General features: G+C 41.1%; 2 protein-coding genes across 2 annotated transcripts in view; one reads left to right on the top strand and one right to left on the bottom strand.

Annotated features, from left to right (window-relative positions):
• Positions 1 to 6,343, bottom strand: part of LOC110528217 (cyclin-dependent kinase 4) — a 32,695-nt gene extending 26,352 nt beyond the window's left edge. The window contains exon 1 of the mRNA XM_036983811.1: positions 6,322 to 6,343. The gene's annotated coding sequence lies outside the window, so the exon portion shown is untranslated. The remainder of the gene's footprint in view (positions 1 to 6,321) is intronic.
• The window catches only part of LOC110528219 (E3 ubiquitin-protein ligase MARCHF9), a 31,631-nt gene that overhangs the window by 2,316 nt on the left and 4,914 nt on the right, over positions 1 to 24,401 (top strand). The gene's annotated exons all lie outside the window — the stretch shown is intronic.

Raw genomic sequence — 24,401 nt, forward strand, 5'->3', positions numbered from 1 at the left:
AAATGTCTCCAATGGGTCAAACTTTCACAAAGTGTTATAGAGAATTTACATCATGGATGGCTATCAGTGCTGTGCCAATATTAAACATTATTGTATTGTTATCCTGTTTGAGGGACAGTTTTCAATAGACAGCACATTTTTTTTCAAAATAGTTGTTCGTATTTGGTTCCATACATTGTTCCATACACATATTGTTCCATACATGCAGTACATGCAGTACCTGTCAAAGGTTTGTACACACTTACTCTTTCCAGGGTTCTTATTTATTTTTATTATTTTCTACATTGTAGAATAATGTTGAAGACATCACAACTATGAAATAACACATATAAAATCATGTAGTAACCAAAAAAGTGTTAACCAAATCTAAATATATTTTATATTTTAAATTCTTCAAAGTAGCCACCCTTTGCCTTGATGGCAGATTTGCACACTCTTGGCATTCTCTCAACTAGCTTAATGAGGTAGTCACCTGGAATGCATTTAAATTAACAGCTGTGCCTTGTTAAAAGATCATTTGTGGAATTTATTTGCTTCTTAATACATTTCAGACAATAATTTGTGTTGTGACAAGGTAAGGGTGGTATACAGAAGATAGCCCTATTTGGTAAACAACAAAGTCCATATTATGGCAAGAACAGATCAAATAAGCAAAGAGAAATGACAGTCCATCATTACCTTAAGATTTGAAACTCACTCAATCCGGAAAATGTCAAGACCTTTGAAAGTTTCTTCAAGTGCAGTCTCAAAAACCATCAAGCTCTATGATGAAACTGGCTCTCATGAGGACCGCCACAGGAAAGGAAGACCCAGAGTTACCTCTGTTGCAGAGGATAAATTCATCAGAGTTACCAGCCTCAGAAATTGCAGCCCAAATAAATGCTTCACAGTGTTCAACTAACAGACACATCTCAATATTAACTGTTCAGAGGAGACTGCGTGAATCAGGCCTTCATGGTCGAAATGCTGAAAAGAAACCACTACTAAAGGACACCAATACGAAGAAAATACTTGCTTGGGCCAAGAAACATGAGCAATGGACATTAGATTAGTGGAAATCTGTCCTTTGGTCTAATGAGTCCAAATTTGAGATTTTTGGTTCCAACCGTTGTGTCTTTGTGAGACGGATGATCTCCGCATGCGTAATTCCCACCATGAAGCATGGAGGAGGAGGTGTGATGGTGTGGGGGTGCTTTGCTGGTGACACTGTCAGTGATTTATTTATAATTCAAGGCCCACTTTACCAGCATGGCTACCACAGCATTCTACAGCGGTATGCCATCCCATCTGGTTTGGGCTTAGTGGGACTATCATTTGTTTTTCAACAGGACAATGACCCAACACACCTCCAGGCTGTGTAAGGGCTATTTAACCAAGAAAGAGAGTGATGGAGTGCTGCATCAGATGACCTGGCCTCCACAATCACCTGACCTCAACCCAATTGAGATGGTTTGGGATGAGTTGGAACGCATGAAGTGAAGGAAAATCAGCCACCAAGTGCTCAGCATATGTGGAAACTCCTTCAGGACTGTTGGGAAAGCATTCCAGGTGAAGCTGGTTGAGAGAATACCAAGAGTGTGCAAAGCTGTCATCACGACAAAGAGTGGCTACTTTGAAGAATCTCAAAAATAAAATATATTTTGATTTGTTTAACACTTTTTTGGTTAGTACATGATTCCATATGTGTTATTTCATAATGTTGATGTCTTCACTATTATTCTACAATTTAGAAAATAGTTTTAAAAATTTAAAAAACCCTTGAATGAGTCCAAACTTTTGACTGGTACTGTAAATACATACATACTGTACATAAATACATACATGTTGTTTTATATATTGTGCCAATGCAGATCTTTTCAGGTTAAAACAGGCAGTGGTTCCACCACCAAGAAGCAGATAAAGATTAATACTGTAGCTATATAACAAGTAGTGTAAGACACTATGAAGAAAACAATTGCTTTAATATTTATTGCTCAGAATTTTAAACAAGGAACAATAACCTGTAGGCCTAAGTGTACAAACATAGATTTTTTTTACATAGTTTGCATAAATAGCACAGGAGGTTGTTGGCACCTTAATTGGTGAGGACGGGCTCGTTGTAATGGCTGGAGCGGAATTAGTGGAATGGTATCAAATACATCAAACACATGGTCCTCCTCTCAGCAGCCTCCACTGATAAATAGAGATGGATAATGCTAGCTAACTCCTGTGCATACCTCCTGTGCATACCCGGATATCTCAGAGGCCTTTTCGTGTGTCATGTTGCAGATAACATGGGTAGAGCAGAAGTGCTTTCAATAATAATCTGATTGTTATGATTTGATTCACTGTCAGTCTGAACCTGACACTACTGTGTGTCAGCTAACCCACTGGGCACAGACATCATTTCATTGTCTAGTTTTGTGTTACATTTGGTTTAGTTATCAACAAACATGAATTTACATGAAATCAACAAAAAATGTCACCATGTCATTGGATTTAGGTTAAAAGTTAGTTGATTTTTTAAAAACTTCTCTTACCCAGTGGGAAGATCCTGTGACTTCATCACAGGCAGAAAGGAAAACACAAATAACGTCAAAAGAAGTGTGAAGGACCAACGATGACAATAGGACATCCATCAGATTGAATACAGTAGGACATACAGTAGATACATTGAAATACAGTAGTAAAGTGCATCATGGGGTAATGCATTTAATGACATTTGCCCATTTATCATGACATCGAATCACAACTAATCAACAAAGATTCTTGTCTGTGCAAAATATTTGAAACATTGGCAAGAAACACATGCAAAAACAACCCTTAAAAGTCTATTAGTGATTGTGGAAAATGTATTTTTCTCAACCAAATACTTTTCTTGTATACTTGAGTGAATGAAATTAAAATATGTTTTGTTAGAATTATTTGACTATTTGTTTGTTTAAAAGCAACAAAAAAAAAAGCCTGAGCTACGTCTCCCAGTAAGCGAGCCTTGGGCTGTAATATTATAGATAGAAACAGTCTCTGTTGCAGCACCATGTCCCATGATATAAGCATCCACTGAGGGAATCAAATGAGACAGAACCCCTGAATACTTTTAATTAGCCTTGGTGGTGTCCTTTGAAAGGAGGCACGTGGATCCATTGATAGAACGGAAATGACAACATTGTGTGGAGTTGATTTATAGGAGTGTCGTGATGGGGACTTACTGTGCAGGAGAATAAGAGAGATGAAGAGAGGACTGTGGAGTCTGCAGAAACCCTGTAGCTAGGGGTATAGTGCCCTAACCTTATCACAAATCTACATACAGTGTATTATTCCACCGCTGCACTGGGGAATGATAATCCTTTCAAACTTCTAACTGTACATGTATATTAAATGGGTAAAATGTTCTCATTAGTTGAAAGACTGCAGATAAAGAAAAGCTTAGGAAGGGGGTTTCAAATGGGAGGTCGAGGAGTCTCTTATCCTAGATGAGAACATGTTTTGAAAGTGTAGCAAGTATAGTTGTAAGAACATCCTTGAAACAGCTGGCTATAGCTCTATGTTATTTGCAGTGAAGTGGTGGTGGTGGTGCACGTGTATGGACCCAGGCTCTGCTGGTTGGAAAGGGCTGATGTGTAAGGCATTGGACTGCAGGCAGAGTCTGACATTCATCCAACATCACTGGAGAGACATGCTCATGGAACCTATAGTGCCCACAGTGGATTGTCAAGATGGACAACTCCCACATGCAATCCCATGGTTTTAGCTGAAGCTCATACCATGAAGATTGTACTCACTCCACCCTTTGTCTTCCTACACATTATTCTATATACCTGTGTATTAGTTCTCTAAATAGAAACGATACAGAAAGTGGTCATTATCATATGGGTGGAAGAATCTGATCACCTTGTGCATGAATAAATATATGCTGTTTTTTTTCACACTGGTCTAGTCAGAGAGGAATGGTGTAAATCATGTCCCCGTCTGGTGTTTCTGGAGCAGTAGTAACTCTGGAATTATGCACATGTCAAAATATGTGTGTGTACGTGTGTGTTTGTGTGCGAGTGTGTGCCAGTGTGTGAATGCATGCGTGAGAGTGTGTGTGTGTGCGTCTCATTTATATGGTACATCCCAAATTATATGGACCAGGGCGAGAGCAAGATCATAAAGTAGAGATGATAAGAGATGGAGAAAGAGAATGGGGGAGGGGAGGGGAAATATACAAAAGGGCTTCAGAGAAAAGGGGGGAGAGAGATGGACAGTAAGGTAGAAGAATAGTACCGTGGGGAAAGAACAATAGAATGGGGAAAAAGGTGATGAAAATAAAATGAATATTTTAGGCATTCTCTTATCTCTTTAAACCACATGGTTAATTGAGAACCTACATTTTTTACATTTGCCTTTGCAGCTTTTGTCATGATGATTCTGTGTAAGCTATTCACAAAGACTACTCTTTGGCTTTGATATTGTTACAGTATGACATTTCCATGCATCAGCCCATTCTATAGCTAGGTTATATTCAACTTGATAAACACTTGAATGCCAGTTATTTTTTCAATTCAGGAAGTAAACTAGAATTCCAATTCCATTTCCAAATGTTTCTCATTGAAAGCCATTGAGGGAACAAGCAGAGTATTTGGAAGCGCACAACATTAATCACATACAATACCACTACAACAACTATATCACTCCTCTATAAGAGTTTCTCTAGTACAGTCCCAGAAAAAAAGAGTGATATGTAGCACCATTTGTCCCTGCAGGAGAACCCTGTGAAAATAGGCTCCAGATAGAACCCTTTTCAGGTCAGATAGAAGCCTTTTGAGTTCCAAATTGAACCTGGGTTCCAAATACAGATGTAGGATCTTATTTTGAGGCAGTTGGCCACAGCAGGGAAACACCCTGCAGCAACAGGAAATGTAGTATATGGATTATAATTAATGGATATTTTTGTAGTGTTTGATACATTTTTTTGTTAGGGCAAATCAAGTGTGACATTTCAAAAGTGGAAATTGCAAACTTTAGAAGCCTAAACCAAAAGTTTGCATTTCTCAGCAACACAAGAGTGACATCTGTAGAGCCTGTTAAAGGGTGCTATTTAGAACCATAAATAGTTCTATCTGATCTTAAATTATTCTGTAGGGGAATCTTTTTGTAAAGGGCTCCTCTATAGCAGGGGTGGGCAGCTCCAGTCCTCGAGGGCCTGATTGATGTCACACTTTTTCTCCATCCCTAGCAAACACAGCTGATTAATGAAATTACATTCTGAACTGAAGATCATGATTAGGTGATTATTGGAGTCAGGTGTGTTAGCTGGGGCAAAACTGTGACACCAATCAGGCCCTCGAGGACTGGAATTGCCCACCCGTGCCTTATAGGGACAAATGGTGCCATATAGAACTATTTTTTTTCTGAGAATGTAGTCTATTCTCTCCTCTGTCTCCTCATCGATTTCTCAGGTTAAGTGTCTCAACAGATGATGGCCCAGCCTCTCTGGCGTTTGCCATTTACCTTCGACAAACACAACTAGCCACCTCATCAGGTGGTATCAAATATTCATGCTCATTAGCAGGCCACCCTCCAGTGATGGGGGTGACTCCCTGTTGACACTGTCAACCTGAGACGGAGAGATGGACATGCTGTGTCACTGTGCATCAACCTGGCCTGGGCCTGTATTCACAAAGTGTCTCAGAGTAGGATTGCTGATCTAGGATCAGGTCTACCCTGTCCACATAATCTTATTCATTATGATCATAAAGGAAAACTCCCTCCCGCTGTTGTGTGCTATTATACCTGGCCTATAAGTACATTTCCTTGGTTACTAAAAATATGTTGTTGGCATGAAGGGTATGTCATGCCTTGGTCCATCAATAACCTTTGATTAATGATAATATTATCACCTAGGGCCATATGTATCAAGCGTCTCAGAGTAGGAGTGCTGATTCAGGTAAATGTTTTCCTTTTTTATCACAATGAATAGGATTACATGGACAGCGAGAACCTGATCCTAGATGAGCACTCCTACTCTGAGACACTATATAGACATGGCCCCTTATCTGCCTATCTATAGCTTCCAAATTATAAAGACATCCTCCGCATTTCATAGTCATGAGATTATCACTCCAGCTCACAACATTGCATCAGGCTTATATCAATATCAACAGGCGACACCATTGAATTCATGAAGACATCACTGTTACACCGATCTCCTGGTATCTTTCAATCATAATGTCATCATTGGTCCACCTGTCTCTCCATAACATCACATTAACAAAGACCATTGGTTCACCTAGCTGTCCACTTTATTTGATTCATTAAGGCATTATGCCCAAGGAGCAGATTCACGTACCCTTGACTTACCCCGTTTAATGTTGCTGGTGCTTTTTTGCCCCAGTCCCTTCCGTCCTTGCCAGCTGAACCATCAACTCGCGTGGATATTTACATGCCCTGAAACAAATCATATTTATATAACGTTGTTGTGATGGGCACTCTGTGCGTGATTTGAGATGGGAATCAAGTTTGGTCCCAGCCATGCCCCACACCCTCCCATCCCCCACACGCACCCAAGCCCCACACGGCCACTCCCTTCCCTAAACCCATATTCTTTATCCGCCAAAACATCATAGGGACAGAAAGGCAAAGATACATACTGTCACGTTCTGACCTTAGTTCTTTTGTTATGTCTTTGTTTTAGTATGGTCAGGGCGTGAGTTGGGTGGGTTGTCTATGTTCTTTTTTCTTTGATTTGGGATTTCTGTGTTTGGCCTGGTATGGTTCTCAATTAGAGGCAGCTGTCAATCGTTGTCCCTGATTGAGAACCATACTTAGGTAGCCTGGTTTGACCTTTGAGTTGTGGGTGCTTATTTCCTGTTTAGTGTGTTTGTCTTTCATGTAACGGTTCATTTGTTATTATTGTTTTGTTCAGTGCTCTAGTACGTCATTAAAAGCTATGAACATTTACCACGCTGCGCATTGGTCCTCCTCTCTTTCTCCCAATGATGAACGTTACACATACAGTACAATCCAGCTAACAATTGTTGGTTCTCAGAATGTTCATAGGTATTTCTATAATAGATTTGTATCTGCGTATTCAAGGAATGATCATGCCAGATACATTCCATGAATAGGTCAGAAACGTTTTCATAACTCTGTGGAGACATTCTTTGAAAATGTCATTAGCATATGAAGAGAATGTTTTCTATTGACCATGTCTGTGAGCATCAGATGCTTGCTGAGACTATTCCTTGATTGACGATGAATTCACTGTTGCTCAATTACTACACCCAGACATCTTACTTTATTCTTACTGAACCCCAAGACTGCGATACACTTGCTTTCAGGTTTGAAATACAATAACATTTTCACAGAATGAACAACAAGGAGACCAATAACACTATTCAATGCAGAGAACAAAATATGTGAAATAGGGGTGAGAGAAATTAGTCATACTATTTTGGATTACTTAGAGGATTGATCACAGTGGAAAAAACTCCCTCTGTGATGTCACTACTATTGAATGAAGGCGCTGACCAGCACTGACAGACTGATTACTCCACATAAAATACGGCCATGAAAAATTTACCATATTAAAGCTCAAGTGTGTTTTGCAAGTGTGCGTGATGGTAGGGTTTTCATGGCACAAGCCATTGGCTTTCAGGATGGCCATGCCACGCTGACAAACAGGCAGTGAGCTGACTCACCGTCCACCCCTTCCTCCATCCCCCTCCCTCCCTTCATCCTTCCTCCCCTCCGCCTCTCTCTCCTCTCTTCTCCTCTCCCTCTCTACAGCAGCCCTGTGGCTATCTGGAACACACAGAGAGAGAGTGAGAGAGCGAGTGAGAGAGAGAGAGAGAGAGAGAGAGAGAAAGAGACTGCAAAGACAGAGCTTTAACTAAACTCACAATAACATGGGCTTGCCAGAGAGAGGAGAGGAGACATAAGAAGTGAGAGATGGAGAGAGGGGGAGAACAAGAGAGAGAGAGAGAAAGGTAGCGGGAGAAAGGGAAACAATGAGAGAGGGAAACAGGAAAGCGAAAGGAGAGAAAGAGAGTGAGGGGGGAGAAGGAAAGGGGGATGGGAAGATAAAGCTGTTTGCACTTTAGGCATTTAGAAAAGAGCAGGAAAACGAATGGGAATCATTATCGCTGTGGTAATGAGAGCATTTACAAAAACATACAGGCTTATTCCAACACACTCCTCTGGTAGCCACTGTCTTTTCATTCATTATGCCTGTTACATTTAGCTGTAATCCTCACAGCCAGCCCTTACCATTACACTCCATCTCCGTTTTTCTTTATCCCTCTCCTGCCCCATGTCTGCTTTCTCAAACCCAGACAAATGACAACAGCAACAACAACAACAACGATTGTACACAGTATGATGATCAGAATTGTGCTCCAAACCTATCTAGACTTTCACTGCTACTAATACTGATTTTATTTTTGAAGATATATTCTGTGAGTCTGTTTTTAGGAATGGTGTCAATGATTTTCATTTAATATAACGTTAGGGTAGTTCGGCGGGAATCTGGATTAGCAGCAATGCCATTCTCTCTCAAATCATGTTCCACGAGTACACATTCTTTAAATCAATACATTCTTGGCATTCTTATTTACATTTTTGAAAATATTTTCTGGAATGGTGCCAATCATTTCCAATTAATGTGGGGGCTATATCTGGATTAGCAATGTCATCCTCTCCCAAATCATGTAAAACTATACATTCTCTCCCATGAACATCCTTGATTATCAATCATGAGCTAAGATCATTCTCAGCATTTAACAATTTCCTTTCATGTTCTGTGCTTGTGTACAGTAACCATAATGCAAACTTCAATGCCCCCGTCACTTATCCACTGACATTTATATGCCTCTTACTGTATACACCTGCTTCCATCACACAACATGGCACTTAACCTTTATGTACAATTACTGTACTCAATTTTGTAATGTGTTGTAGTGGGCTATCCTGGCGAATGTATACCATCTTATTACCATGGAAATGCTTGTCCTCTTCCATCCTCCATCCTTCCTCTACCACAGTGAATAATGTCCGGCACTTGATGGCAGGACATAATGGAATGGAATCAATTATCTGACCCTGACCTCTCACCTCAGCCAGTTGCTATATGACATCACAATTTTAGAAAGCGATCCAGGGATATTGCTAGATATCAAGTTGTAGGTGTACTCATGTGTGTCTCAGATGACAGATGGATTGGCAGAGGCTGTACAAACAACACCCTTATTCAGTGGGACAAATAAAGAGAAAACCCTGTGTACAGCAGTGCGTCTAGAAGTCCAGGTGCTGGTTTTGGCAGGAACAACTAGTATTCCAAAACAAGTGTAAAAATCCCACATGTTTTAGAACATCCGTGTCAGCTTCACCAACCATTCAGTGCTTACCCAGCTAAAAACGAACATTCCCACAACTTTAGAGAACGTTCCCTTTAGGTTTCATTAGGTCATTAACTAACGTTTTCAGAGGAATGTTCCTGTGATGTGCAAGGAATGTTTCCAAGAGACCATTCCCTTAATGTCAAATAGAACTTACCCAAAACGTGGTTACAATTTCTCAGAACTTAAGATATTAATGTTATAAACACGTTTCATAGGAAGATTGTAAGAACATTCATGTGTCCAGTTTTCTGTGGGTTAGGAGAATATTCCCCTAACGTCCCACCTGTCACGTTCTGACCTGTATTTCCTTTGTTTTGTATTTATTTAGTATGGTCAGGGCGTGAGTTGGGTGGGCAGTCTATGTTTGTTTTTCTATGTTTTGGGGTATTTCTATGTTTCGGCCTAGTATGGTTCTCAATCAGAGGCAGGTGTCATTAGTTGTCTCTGATTGAGAATCATACTTAGGTAGCCAGGGTTTCACTGTGTGTTTGTGGGTGATTGTTCCTGTCTCTGTGTTTTGCACCAGACAGGGCTGTTTTTGGTTTTCCACGTTTGTTGTTTTTGTAGTGTTCGTGTTTATCCTTTTTGTTATTAAACATGAATCAATATGATCACGCTGCTTTTTGGTCCGCCTCTACTTCACCACAAGAAAACCCTTACACCACCAAATATACACAGAACATGGTTGGCATGTTATCAGAATATAAAATAAGGTTTTAGAAACATTTCAAATCAAATGTTATTGGTCACATACACATGGTTAGCAGATGTTAATGCGAGTGTAGCGAAATGCTTGTGCTTCTAGTTCCGACCATGCAGTAATATCTAACAAGTAATTTAACAATTCCCCAACAACTACCTAATACACACAAATCTAAAGGGATGGACAAAGAATATGCACATATAAATATATGGATGAGCGATGCCCGAGTGGCATAGGCAAAGTGCAATAGATGGTATATGGTACAGTATATACATACAGTGGGGCAAAAAAGTATTTAGTCAGCCACCAATTGTGCAAGTTCTCCCACTTAAGATGAGAGAGGCCTGTAATTTTCATCATAGGTACACTTCAACTTGCTATGCACATAAATAACACGCTGTACTCAACTACCTAGTGTTATTTTTTATGGCTGCAGACCACAGACATTTCTTGTAAATGCCTACAGACAGCTGTCAGCGGGGCTTTCCATGGTACCGTTACGCGCTCGCTCTAGTCTTCTCATTAAACTAGTGAATGGTCTTCTCTCTATAAGACTGTGGGTACCTTTTTATGCATTCCTCACCTTGATTTTCTTTTTACACAGATTCATTTAAATTGATTTACTGAAATCAGTTGCCGTCCCTCAATTGTTCGTGGATGATGTGACTCCTCCTGGGCAGATCACAGTAAGAGTCTGGTCTGGACGGGTCCTCGTCCTCTTTTGGTCAGACAGGAATTTCCTCCATGCTTCATAAAATGTGCCACCAGTTTTCCTCGCAGACCCCCACTGGAAAGCTCCGCAGGCAGAATCAATCATGCTGTTCGTTGACGCCAAATTGTTGTGGAAAAATTACACAGGGACACTCAATGTCAATTTTTCTCTTTATATTTATTTCTTAGCTTGAAAAAGTGGTAGAATTTGCTAAATAATTTACCCTACAATGACTCTTGATGGCTATTTCTCAAAAGTTTCCGACAGCATGCCAAGCAGAACTACTAAGAACTAGACCAAAACCATTGCTGATCCAGGCACAATGGATCTAGTGATCCAAAAGATGACTGATAACATTACTAAAGTGATCGATGTCAAGATAGGAATGGGCTTAGAAGCAATAACAGGCCATTCAGCCAAACTACAGAAGGTTGATGAAGGAAGAATTGCTACTGTGGAAACTTCAACTACACCAATGGACACTAAGATAAAGACACTTGAGAAACAGGTGCATGAAATGGCGGAGCACATTGATGACCTGGATAATTGAGGATATCCGTGTGGTGGGTTTCCTGGAAGCTCAGTTAAATTCTTTGAGGAAAGGATTCCTTGGTGCTGAATCTGATGATATTCAGCACACCAGCACATTCTTCAAAGACTACTCCACGGCGGTTGTACGAAGGCGTCAGATTATGGTCAACAAGCTGAATTTGACCACTTTTTTTCTCCCCAATTTCCGTGGTATCCAATTGTTGTAGTAGCTACTATCTTGTCTCATTGCTACAACTCCCGTACGGGCTCGGGAGAGACGAAGGCTGAATGTCATGCGTCCTCCGATACACAACCCAACCAGCCTCTGCTTCTTAACACAGCCATCCAATGTCCAATGTGTCGGAGGCTACACCGTGCACCTGGCAACCTTGGCTAGCGCGCACTGCGCCCGGCCCGCCACAGGAGTCGCTGGTGCGCGATGAGACAAGGAGATCCCTACCGACCAATCCCTCCCTAACCCGGACGACGCTAAACGACGACCTCCCGGTCGCGGCCGTTTACGACAGAGCCTGGGCGCGAACCCAGGGACTCTGAAGCCACAGCTGGCGCTGCAGTACAGCGCCCTTAACCACTGCGCCACCCGGGAGGCCCCTAGAAGCTTTACACACCGGAAAAGGCTGCTGCGTTTATTGACTCTCTCGGGTAAATAACTTTACGCTGCGGCTTTGCAGCATTGGATAACTTCACTCAAGTCTGGTCATGAAGCAGTGATGTGAGTTCTCAAGTGCTCTTGTTCAGTAACATTATTTGTATTATTTTTATTGCTACAGTAACTGCCATCATAGCTCAGACTGAGATCTGTGAGATCTGTGCCTTCAGAAAGTATTCCGACCCCTTGACTTTTTCTACATTTTGTTACGTTACAGCCTTATTCTAAAATGGATTAAATAAATCTTCAGCAATCTACACAGAATAACCCATAATGACAAAGGGAAAACACGTTTTTAGAAATGTTTACAAATTCATAAAATAAAAAAATGAAATGCCTTATTTACATAAGTATTCAGACCCTTTGCTAGGAGACTTGAAATTGACCTTAGGGGCATCCTGTTTCCCATTGATCATCCTTGAGATGTTTCTACAACTTGATTGGAGTCCACCCGTGGTAAATTCAATTGATTGGACATGATTTGGAAAGGCACACACCTGTCTATATAAAGTCCCACAGTTGACAGTGCATGTCAGAGCAAAATCCAAGCCATGAGGTCGAAGGAATTATACGAAGAGCTCAGAGACAGGATTGTGTCGAGGCACCGATCTGGGGAAGGGCAACAAAAATTGTCTGCAGCATTGAAGATCCCCAAGAACACAGTGGTCTCCATCATTCTTAAATTAAAGAAGTTTGGAACCACCAAGACTCTTCCTAGAGCTGGCCACCCAGGCAAACTGAGCAATCGGGGGAGAAAGGCCTTGGTCAGGGAGGTGACTAAGAACCTGATCGTCACTCTGACAGAGCTCCAGAGTTCCTCTGTGGAGATGGGAGAACCTTCATAAAGGACAACCATCTCTGACGCACTCCACCAATCAGGTCTTTATGGTAGAGTGGCCAGACGGAAGCCACTCCTCAGTAAATTAAAACCTGCTCCAGAGTGCTAAGGACCTCAGACTGGGGCTTAGATTCACCTTCCAATAGGACAACGACCCTAAGCACACGGCCAAGACAACACAGGAGTGCTTTGGGAATAAGTCTCTGAATGTCCTTGAGTGGGCCAGCCAGAGCCTGGACTTGAACCCAGTCGAACATCTTTGAAGAGACCTGAAATAACTGTGCAGCAACGCTCCCCATCCAACCTGACAGAGCTTGATGATGGAACAAAAAAAAAGAGACAAAAACACGTTTTTTTATTTGTATTATCTTTTGCCAGATCTAATTCGTCTCCAACATTAATTTCACATTTCCACAAACTTCAAAGTGTTTCCTTCAAATGGTATCAATAATATGCATATCCTTGCTTAAGGTCCTGAGCTACAGGCAGTTAGATTTGGGTATGTCATTTTAGGCGAAAATTGAATAAAATGGTCAGATCCTTAAGTTAAGAAATTATTTTTTGAAATATGAGTTTGGTAAGTCTGTGGCCCCAGACTCATGCGATGGTGCCTGGAGAGCAGGCCAGCAGCGGAGAATATCCTCTCCACACTTGCAGAGCCACTGGGGATGCTTAACACCCGTTTGGCCCTCTTGCTAGGCTGGGCAGAGATGCATAGTTCTTTAAAAAAAAAATCTATAGGTAGGCCTAAATGTTTTTAGGCAAAATAACCCAATCAAAATGGAAAGCTCCTTGAACGTAGGAATATCAATCAATCAAATTTATTTTATATAGCCCTTCGTACATCAGCTGATATCTCAAAGTGCTGTACAGAAACCCAGCATAAAACCCCAAACAGCAAGCAATGCAGGTGTAGAAGCACGGTGGCTAGGAAAAACTCCCTAGAAAGGCCAAAACCTAGGAAGAAACCTAGAGAGGAACCAGGCTATGTGGGGTGGCCAGTCCTCTTCTGGCTGTGCCGGGTGGAGATTATAACAAAACATGGTCAAGATGTTCAAATGTTCATAAATGACCAGCATGGTCGAATAATAATAAGGCAGAATAGTTGAAACTGGAGCAGCAGCACAGTCAGGTGGACTGGGGACAGCAAGGAGTCATCATGTCAGGTATTCCTGGGGCATGGTCCTAGGGCTCAGGTCCTCCGAGAGAGAGAAAGAAAGAGAGAATTAGAGAGAGCATATGTGGGATGGCCAGTCCTCTTCTGGCTGTGCCGGGTGGAGATTATAACAGAACATGGCCAAGATGTTCAAATGTTCATAAATGATCAGCATGGTCGAATAATAATAAGGCAGAACAGTTGAAACTGGAGCAGCAGCACAGCCAGGTGGACTGGGGACAGCAAGGAGTCATCATGTCAGGTAGTCCTGGGGCATGGTCCTAGGGCTCAGGTCCTCCGAGAGAGAGAAAGAGAGAAGGAGAGAATTAGAGAACGCACACTTAGATTCACACAGGACACCGAATAGGACAGGAGAAGTACTCCAGATATAACAAACTGACCCTAGCCCCCCGACACATAACTACTGCAGCATAAATACTGGAGGCTGAGACAGGAGGGGTCAGGAGACACATGTCTGGCCTACTGGGCTATAATCAATTATGGCCCATTGAGCAGCGCTCAACGTTGGACTCTCTCCTAACACAGGATGCTGACAAGAAAATAAGATTTGTCAAAAGCTTTATGAACATGGCGATAAACCAGGAAGATATTTGGCATGCCTAGCTAAAAAGAAAGTAGACTCCCATTCAATTGTTACTATTACTGATTCTGATGGCAACCATTTATATTAAAATAAATGGATAAATTAGTAATTTAAGAAATGTTTTGCAAATCTTTGTGCCTCAGAACTGACAAATGATGCACCCAAACTAATGCAGGACTTATTTTCTAAGATTGAGCTCCCTACTATTTCCGAAGAACAGAGCTCTCTCCTCAATGCCCTTATTTCCAAGGTAGAATTCATGTTTGCAATTGAGAATCTGCAAAAAATATATATTTTTTAAATGTATCCTTCTTTAACTAAGTCAGTTAGTTAGTTGAGGACAAATTCTTATTTTCAGTAAGATTATTTTCAATAACAGCCTAGGAACAGTGGTTTAACTGCCTCTTTCAGGGGCAGAACAACAGATTTTTACCTTGGGGATTTGATCATGCAACCTTTCAGTTACTAGGTTACCAACGCTCTAACCACCTGCTGCCCCAAAATGGCAGGGCACCAGGACCAGACAGGTTTTGTAGTGAGTTCTATAAGGAGTTCCATGGCCTGATCCTTGATCCAACTCTGAGGGAAACTAACATATCACTTATTCTCAAAAGTTGTTCCTCGTACAGACCTATTGCCCTTCTGAACGTGGATAGAAAATTGCTATCTAAAATCCTTGCTGCATGACGAGAGGACTTATTGCCACTAATTGTGAAAGGGGACCAAAGAGGCTTCGTTAAGGGAAATAACGTCAGGCGGCTTCTTAATGTTATTCAAGTTCTTAATGTTATTCAAACCTATCAACGAAGTGTTGTGGATGGTCTTGTGCTCTCCGTAGATGCTGAAAAATCATTTGACCGTGTGGAATGGTCTTACCTATTCTTTGCACTGACTAAATTTAGTCTAGGTGACAACTTTATAGAATGTGTTAAGGTTTTATATGATGACCCTCAGGCTGATGTCCTTACTAATGGGCTAAGGTCAAATAGCTTCTCCACACACAGAGGTACTAGACAGGGCTGTCTTTTGTCCCCTCTCCTATTTGCGCTCGCTGGCCGAGGCCATCAGAGTAACGCACGCTATATAGGGTCTGCTCATTGGTGACGGTCATCATAAAATAAGCTTGTATGCTGATGATGTTTTGATATTCATCTCTAGCCCTGAGACTTCAATTACATCTCTTGTTAATATTATTGAATTATTCAGTGTATTCCCAGGCTACAAGATTAACTAAATCAGAGGCTATGCCACTTGGTAGTTTTAGCTTTGTACCTACTACCGCTCCCCCCTTTCCTTTTAAAATGGTCTCCCTCAGGTTTAATGTATCTGGGTATTTTCGTAACTCCCAAATTCTAGCAAATGTACAAAGCCAATTTTGTTCCATTATTTGACACAATAAGACAGGATCTGGAGTGCTGGAACTCTCTTCCGATTTCATTATTGGGTAGAATATCCCTCTTGAAAATGAATATTTTACCTAGACTACTTTACCCAATCCAAATGATGCCTGTCTTACTTTCCAATAAGGTAATAAGATATTTAAAAGGCTGGTTAAGTTCTAGGGGACTTGGATCTGCCCAATATGAGCTTTTATCAATGGTATGCCCACTTAAGTTATATTTCTGACTGGATATTAAGACTTATTTTTCAACAAAAAAAAACTTGCATAATCTTTTATTTTTCAGAAGCTTCAAATCTGTAAAAGATTTCTGCAATAATCCCATCACACTTAATACACTCAAAGCATGGAGGTCAGTTCAACATTTTTTGGGAAGGTCCAAACTAACCTCTGCTCTTACCCTGATTCTTAACAACCCAGATTTTGGACCAGGATTGCTGGATGCTGGCTTTAACATTTGGTTTAATAAGGGTTTAGGCAGACAAAATAATTTATTCACTGATAAGATGTTATTGTAATTTGAGCAGATGAGAAACAGTGACTCCCAAAACAGGACTTTTTCTGCTTTCTACAAGTCGGACATTATATTTTGAAGAGCACCACCTTGATTGGCAACCCTGATGTATCTGTCATTGAAATAATGTTTTTTTTCTTAAAAAGGAAAATGTCTGTGAGTGTATTTTATGATGTTTTAAGGTCATTTTCTACTGTTAACACACAGGGGGTCAAGCAAGTGTGGGAGAAAGAATTGTCTGCTACTATTGACGAGGTGACGTGGGAGGACATTTGGCGATATGCAAAAACAAGATCTGTAATCGTACTAGAGCAATCCAATTAAGAATAATACACAGATTGCATAGATCCCTGAATCACAGACATGCTTTTAGCATGCTCTTCCTCTTCTCCTCAGTGTCTCAAATGTAAAACTGATACAGGCACCCTAACACATTGTTTATGGTCATGTTCCAAAGTACAAAGGTACTGGTCTAATGTTCTTCAAGAAATCCTAGGGCCGACCTAGAATTGGACCCAGTTTCTTTACTGTTAGGTCTCCCTAGTAGGCATGTTACTTCTGTGGGTAAGAGGAGGCTTTATAACATCCTTACCTTCGCAGCGAGGAAAACATCCTCTTACAGTTGATTAGTGACAAGGTCTCTTCTATTAAAATTGGAGTAAGATAATATTTGAATGGGTTCCATTTGAATATTTGACTTGTACATTACATTCTAAAATAGACAAGTTCTACAAAGTTTGGGGACATTCTTTTATTTACCTAGAACCTGATTTATCAGCTATTATGCTGCAAGGATTTTCTAAGAATGTCTCAGGATTACACTGTATGTTCCATGTATTTCACATAATTCCTTTATTTAAAAATGTGTGTTTAATTTCTGTCTGTCTGTTAATTTAATTTTAGTTTTTTGTTATTCTTATTTTATCTTTATCTGTATCTCTTAATGTGGGAGAAAATTGTGAAATTCCAATAAAAATACTATTCCAATAATTACTGTAAAAAATGAACATGCACAATGTAATCATGTATGTCAAAATGTGTCAAAAATGTACGTTGAAAACACTGTATGTTAAAAACACTGTGTGTGTGTGTGTGTGTGTGTGTGTGTGTGTGTGTGTGTGTGTGTGTGTGTGTGTGTGTGTGTGTGTGTGTGTGTGTGTGTGTGTGTGTGTGTGTGTGTGTGTGTGTGTGCGAGTATCCCCAGTGCTTAATTTGTAAATCGGGAGGTGCCGGAACAAAAAGTGAACGTGAGAGGGCGGTGACCTCGGGAGTGCTGAGGTACCGGAACGCATGAGAAAACAAAATCACCTTTATAATAAAGCATTGCATGCATATCATCACATTTGAGTAGTTGCATAGAACATAGAGTAGAGGCACTTACAGAAGTTGCAAACATGGGGAACATTTTTATTAGCCTACGGTCCGGGAAAATGTTGGCCTTTTATAAACGCATTTCATGCAATTATACGTCATTTTACATGTCTGGAGACAATGGCAGAATCTTTTTTAATACCGCAAAAATGATTGAATTGCCAGGCTACATTGACTGACAAACTGAGAATTTGAGAACAATAAAAACGACCTTGTCTTGAATCCATCAATAGCCTAGGCCTAGCTGTGTGAAGACACACATTGTAGGACAAAATCTGTCGCCAAGAACACAGTGGCCTCCATCATTCTTAAATGGAAGAAATTTGGAACCACTAAGACTCTTCATAGAGCTGGCTGCCCGGCCAAACTGAGCAATTGGGGGTGAAGGGCCTTGGTCAGGGAGGTGACCAAGAACCCGATGGTCACTCTGACAGAGCTCCAGAGTTCCTCTGTGGAGATGGGAGAATCTTCGAGATGGACAACCATCTCTGCAGTGCTCCACCAAACAGGTTGAGCACTGGTCTGATGAAACTAAGATTGAACTCTTTGGCCTGAATGTCAAGCTTCACGTCTGGAGGAAACCTGTCACCATCCCTACGGTGGAGCGTGGGGGTGGCAGCATCATGCTGTGGGGATGTTTTTCAGTGGCAGGGACTAGGAGACTAGTCAGGATCAAGGGAAAGATGAATGGAGCAAAGTACAGAGAGATCCTTGATGAAAACCTGTTCCAGAGAGCTCAGGACCTCAGACTGGGGTGAAGGTTCACCATCCAATAGTACAACGACCCTAAGCACACAGCCAAGACAATGCAGGAGTGGCTTCGGGACAAGTCTCTGAATGTTCTTGAGTGGGCCAGCCAGAGCCCAGACTTGAACCCGATCTAACATCTCTGGAGAGACCTGAAAATGGCTGTGCAGCGACGCTCCACATCCAACCTGACAGAGCTTGAGAGGATCTGCAGAGAAGAATGGGAGAAACTCCCCCAATACAAGAAGACTTGAGGCTGTAATCGCTGCCAAAGGTGCTTCAACAAAGTACTCAGTGAAGGGTCTGAATACTTATGTAAATGGGATATTTCAGTTTTGTGTTTTTTTTATTAGTCATTAAGGGGCATTGTGTGTAGATTAATGAAGGAAAATAACGATTTAATACATTTTAGAATAAGGCTGTAATGTAACAAAATATGGAAAAATCTTGGTGGGGCAAACTCCCATAATTTTTTTTATACATGCCAGCAAAGTCACTGCACAACACAACACAACACTAAACAATACATTAATTAGACTATAACAGTGAAAAACGGTGCCCGCAAGCTGTTAGGGCCTACATAAAGCTGTCCCAACAGCAGAGTCCCAACAGCCGTTCCAATGCCTTACCACTATTATAGCTGCCTTGTCTTGCAACGAAACAGTTAATTCAGCCTTATTAATTGCCTTTAAAAAAAGGCTGACTTGCTTAAACAAATGTGGTTTCTACTGAGAATTCAGATGCACAAACTATGGCATAAGGGGACGACGAGTGGATAAAAGGCAATCCGTAATTTCCATTAAGACATTAATTAGCGAGCTAGGACGGACGTAGTCAATATAACTATTTGTTCAGCACTTTTGAAATGTACAGTGACAGACTTCAGAGTATGAGCGGTTCTTACAGTGTTCTCTGTACACCAAGTCAGAACCGTAGGATAAATAAAGGGGGCATATATGCAAACAATGAAAGCTATTACAGAATTCGATGATGATATTTCTCTAAAACAGGCTATAGGCTACATGTGCTCCACCAAGTCAGAAGAACAGTAGGCTAAATTATGAGGGGAAACGGGACCAAATTATTAGGAACAGGCACATAGGCTACGAACAGTTTACTACACAACATACACTTAGTATTACTTTCTTTGCTACAGTATATCATTTACATTATTTATGCCACATCATACAATACATTTATGGACTCACCTTGTTGTGCTCACTTGAACAGGAAGGTGGTGCTGCAGTCCTTCGTGTGGGGCAAATTTTGTCATTAAACTTTGTCATCAAAGTCTGGCATTCTCTGGATTTATGGTGTTTTCAAGACAACTGGGATCTTGGAAAAACAAGATTGAATCATGATGTTAGTGATCCTGTACACCTGCACATTAACTCGGTACCGGTACCCCCTGTGTATAGCCTTGTAATTGTTATTTCATTGTTGCTCTTTTATTTTTTACTTTAGTTTATTTAGTAACGACTTTTTTCTTAACTCTTATTTTTCGAAAAAATGCATTGTTGGTTATGGGCTTGTAAGTAAGCATTTCCCGGTAAGGTCTACTACACCTGTTGTATTTGGCGCATGTGACAAATACAATTTGATTTGATTTGAAGTCAGAGCTCTAGAAAGAGGCCCACGGATGAGTTGGATGACCATTCAAAATGTATTTTCCCAGTCGGAGCTCGTTTTTTTCCAATTTCATAGCTGTCATGAACTCAACTGAAGTCAGATTCCCCAGAGTTTCCAGTTGTTTTGAAAGCGGCTGGAATGACAGCACGGCCAATGTTGAATGTTTATCCTTTTAAGCTTGGAAAAGAGACCCTTGAGGGCTCCCGAGTGGCGCAGTGGTCTCAGTGCAAGATGCGTCACTACAGTTCCTGGTTGAAATCCAGGCTGTATCACACCTGGCCGTGATTGGGAGTCCCATAGTGCAGCGCCCAATTGGCCCAGCATCGTCCGGGTTTGGCCGGGTTAGGCCGTCATTATAAATAAGAATTTGTTCTTAATTGACTTGCCTAGTTAAATAAAGGTTCAATAAAAATTAAATAATAACAATAATTCAACCCGGACCTGGACCAAACATCCAATCCACTGAATAGCAGGCTAGTGGTTGCTTTGCAATGCTTGCAGTTAGCCATAGATTCCTTCCAAACCACTCATTGTTGAATTTGCGATTTCTAACTTGTTGTGTAATGTTTATGTCCAATGGCCAATGAGCACCGATGCATTTTATCTATAACTTCTCTTCATAATTTCTCTTCATATGACAAGGGTTGAAAAGGATTTGCCAGTAGATTGTCGACATGATTCTTGATGATGCCTTCAAGCTTGCAAGCTAAAATTTTGGAAGTATGATGTTGACATGATGAGTCCAATCAAAGCTACTGTACATATTAGAAGATTGGACATAACTTTATCTGTGGTCAATGACATTGAGCCTTCTTCGATGGCCACTTCTAATGTAACTCTATGGCAGCACCCAAGAGGCTTACATTTTCGAGCTCTCCCTGTTGATTTTGCGGTGACATAGTGTCCCCATGAGTGACAGAACACTGAGCCAATCATGGTGCAACTAGAGAACATAGCCAACCCCTATGCTCCGTATTTCCCTTCCAACCCCACCATCACAGACAGCACTGAGCGAGGCTGAAACGCCTGCATTTTCGAGCTGCCTTACTCAAGAAAGCAAACATTAGACCATGTTTGTATGTGGCTTTATTAACTCAATTATGTTTATTTTTATTTTGTACATTGTTTGCAAACTGGTATGTGACACGCATTAATGGGAAATTAATGTGCTTTTATTTATTTTTTTTATGAATGATTGGTCGCCACTGATTGTATTAGAAATATTGCAAAAAAACTTTTTTGTTGTTGTTTTTTTACTGACAGATATCCACCGCGTTCCCGACTGTAGGCTATTCCTTGTTATTGGGCTACAGTCAACAGCTAGGCAATATTTTTTTTTTTAAAAGCTATTGATCCCCTGTGACTAAATTATAGGCCTTCTCATGGTGTAGTAGGCTATTTTGAATGATTTAATTTATTTCTGAACAAAGCAGTACTTCTATAATTTTGGAAAATGTATATAAATTCATCGGGGGTGCTGAATATTAGGCCTTGGCTGAAAATCTGAAAATCTACTTTATCACATTATGTTTTTTGTGGGGGCAGGAGAATTAACGAAGAGGCAACTCAAATTCACTTTGATCACTTTTATTAGAATTTTTACATTGCAAAATGTGAAAATAAATGTTCATGCCACAAGAGGTACGGGATATAGCCAAATACACTACTGGTCAACACCTACTCATTCAAGGGTTTATATTTATTTTTTTACTATTTTCTACATTGTAGAATAATAGTAAAGACATCAAAACTATGAAATAACACATCATGTAGTAACCAAAAAAGTGTTAAACAAATGTAAAAAAATATTTTACCCACCCTTTGCCTTGATGGCAACTTTGCACCCGCTTGGCATTCTCTCAACCAGCTTCATGAGGTAGTCACCTGGAATGCATTTCAATTAACAGCTGTGCCTTGTTAAAAGTTAAATAGTGGAATTTCTTTCCATTGTAATGCGTTTGAGCCAATCAGTTGTGTTGTGACAAGGTAGGGGGGGTATACAGAAGATAGCCCTATTTGGTAAAAGACCAAGTCCATATTATGGCAAGAACAGCTCAAATAAATAGAGAGAAACGACAGACCATCATTCTTTAAGACTTGAAGGTCAGTCAATCTGGAAAATTTCAAGAACTTTGAAAGTTTCTTCAAGTGCTGTCGCAAAAACCATCAAGAGCTATGATGAAACTGGCTCTCATGAGCACCGCCACAGGAAAGGAAGACCCAGAGTTACCTCTGTTGCAGAGGATAAATTCATCAGAGTTCAGTAGAGTTACCAGCCTCAGAAATTGCAGCCCAAATAAATGCTTCACAGAGTTCAAGTAACAGACACATCTCAATATCAACTGTTCAGAGGAGACAATGTGAATCAGGCCTTCATGGTCGAAATGCTGCAAAGAAACCACTACTGAAGGACACCTATAATAAGAAGAGACTTGCTTGGGCCAAGAAACATGAGCAATGGACATTAGATCAATGGAAATTTGTCCTTTGGTCTCGAGTCCAAATGGGAGATTTTTGGTTCCAACCGTTGTGTCTTTGTGAGATGCTGTGTGGGTGAATGGAGGATCTCGGCATGTGTGGTTCCCACCGTGAAGCATGGAGGAGGGGGTGTTATGGTGTGGGTGTGCTTTGCTGCTGGAACTGTCTGATTTGTATAGAATTCAAGGCACACTTAACCAGCATGGCTACCTCATTCTGCAGCGATATGACATCCCATCTGGTTTGGGCTTAGTGGGACTATCATTTGTTTTTCGACAGGACAATGACCCAGCACACCTCCAGGCTGTGTAAGGGCTATTTGACCAAGAAGGATGATGAGTGATGGAGCGCTGTATCAGATGACCTGGCCTCCACAATTTCTGACCTCAACCCAATTGAGATGTTTTGGGATGAGTTAGGGTGCAGAGTGAAGGAAAAGCAGCCAACAAGTGCACAGCATATGTGGGAACTCCCTCAAGACTGTTGAAAAAACATTCCAAGTGAAGCTGGTTGAGAGAATGCAGAGTGTGCAAAGCTGTCATCAAGGCAAAGGGTGGCTATTTGAAGAATCTCAAATATAACACTTTTTTGGTTACTACATGATTCCATATGTGTTATTTCATAGTTTTGATGTCTCCACTATTATTCTACAATGTAGAAAATCAGGGGATGTCCTGACAACTGACAACTGATGCACAAATGTACAAACGTTCCCATGAAACGTGTCTAGAACTTTAATATTTTGCGTTCTGAGAACATGGCAACCATGTTCTTTGTACACTGTCTATACAAAAGTATGTGGACATCCCTTCAAATTAGTGGATTCGGCTATTTCAGCCACACCCATTTCTGACAGATATATAAAATTGGGCACACTGCTATGCAATCTCCAAGCTCCGTGACTTTCAAAGTGGCACCTTCATAGGATGACACCTTTCCAACAAGTCTGTTCGTCCAATTGCTGCCCTGCTAAAGCTGCCCCGGTCAACTGTAAGTGCTGTTATTGTGAAGTGGAAAAAACTAGGAGCAACAACGGCTCAGCAACAAAGTGGTAGGCCACACAAGCTCACAGAACGGGACCGGCGAATGCTGAAGTGCGTAGTGCGTCTCTCCTTAGATGCAACACTCACTACCAAGTTCCAAACTGCTTCTGGAAGCAACGTCAGCACAAGAACTGTTCGTTGGGAGCTTCATGAATTGGGTTTCCATGACCGAGCAGCCGCACACAAGTCTAAGATCACCATGCGCAATGCCAAGTGTCGGCCGGAGTGGTGTAAAGCTCGTGGAAATGCGTTCTCTGGAGTGATGAATCACGCTTCACTAACTGGCAGTTGGGTGAATCTGGGTTTGGCGGAATCTGGGTTTGGCGGATGCCAGGAGAACACTACCTGCCCCAATTTGCCACCTGTAAAGTTTGGTGGAGTAGGAATAATGGTTTGGGGCTGATTTTCATGGTTCGGGCTAGGCCCCGTAGTCCCAGTGAATGAAAATCTTAACTCTACAACATACAATTACATTCTAGACGATTCTGTGCTTCCAACTTTGTGGCAACAGTTTGGGGAAGGCTCTTTCCTGTTCCAGGATGACAATGCCCCCGTGCACAAAGCGAGGTCCATATAGAAATAGTTTGTCGAGATCGACGTGGAAGAACTTGACTGGCCTGCACAGATCCCTGACTTCAACCCCATCA

This window comes from Oncorhynchus mykiss, chromosome 7 (genome assembly GCF_013265735.2).
Source record: "Oncorhynchus mykiss isolate Arlee chromosome 7, USDA_OmykA_1.1, whole genome shotgun sequence".
NCBI lineage: Eukaryota > Metazoa > Chordata > Actinopteri > Salmoniformes > Salmonidae > Oncorhynchus > Oncorhynchus mykiss.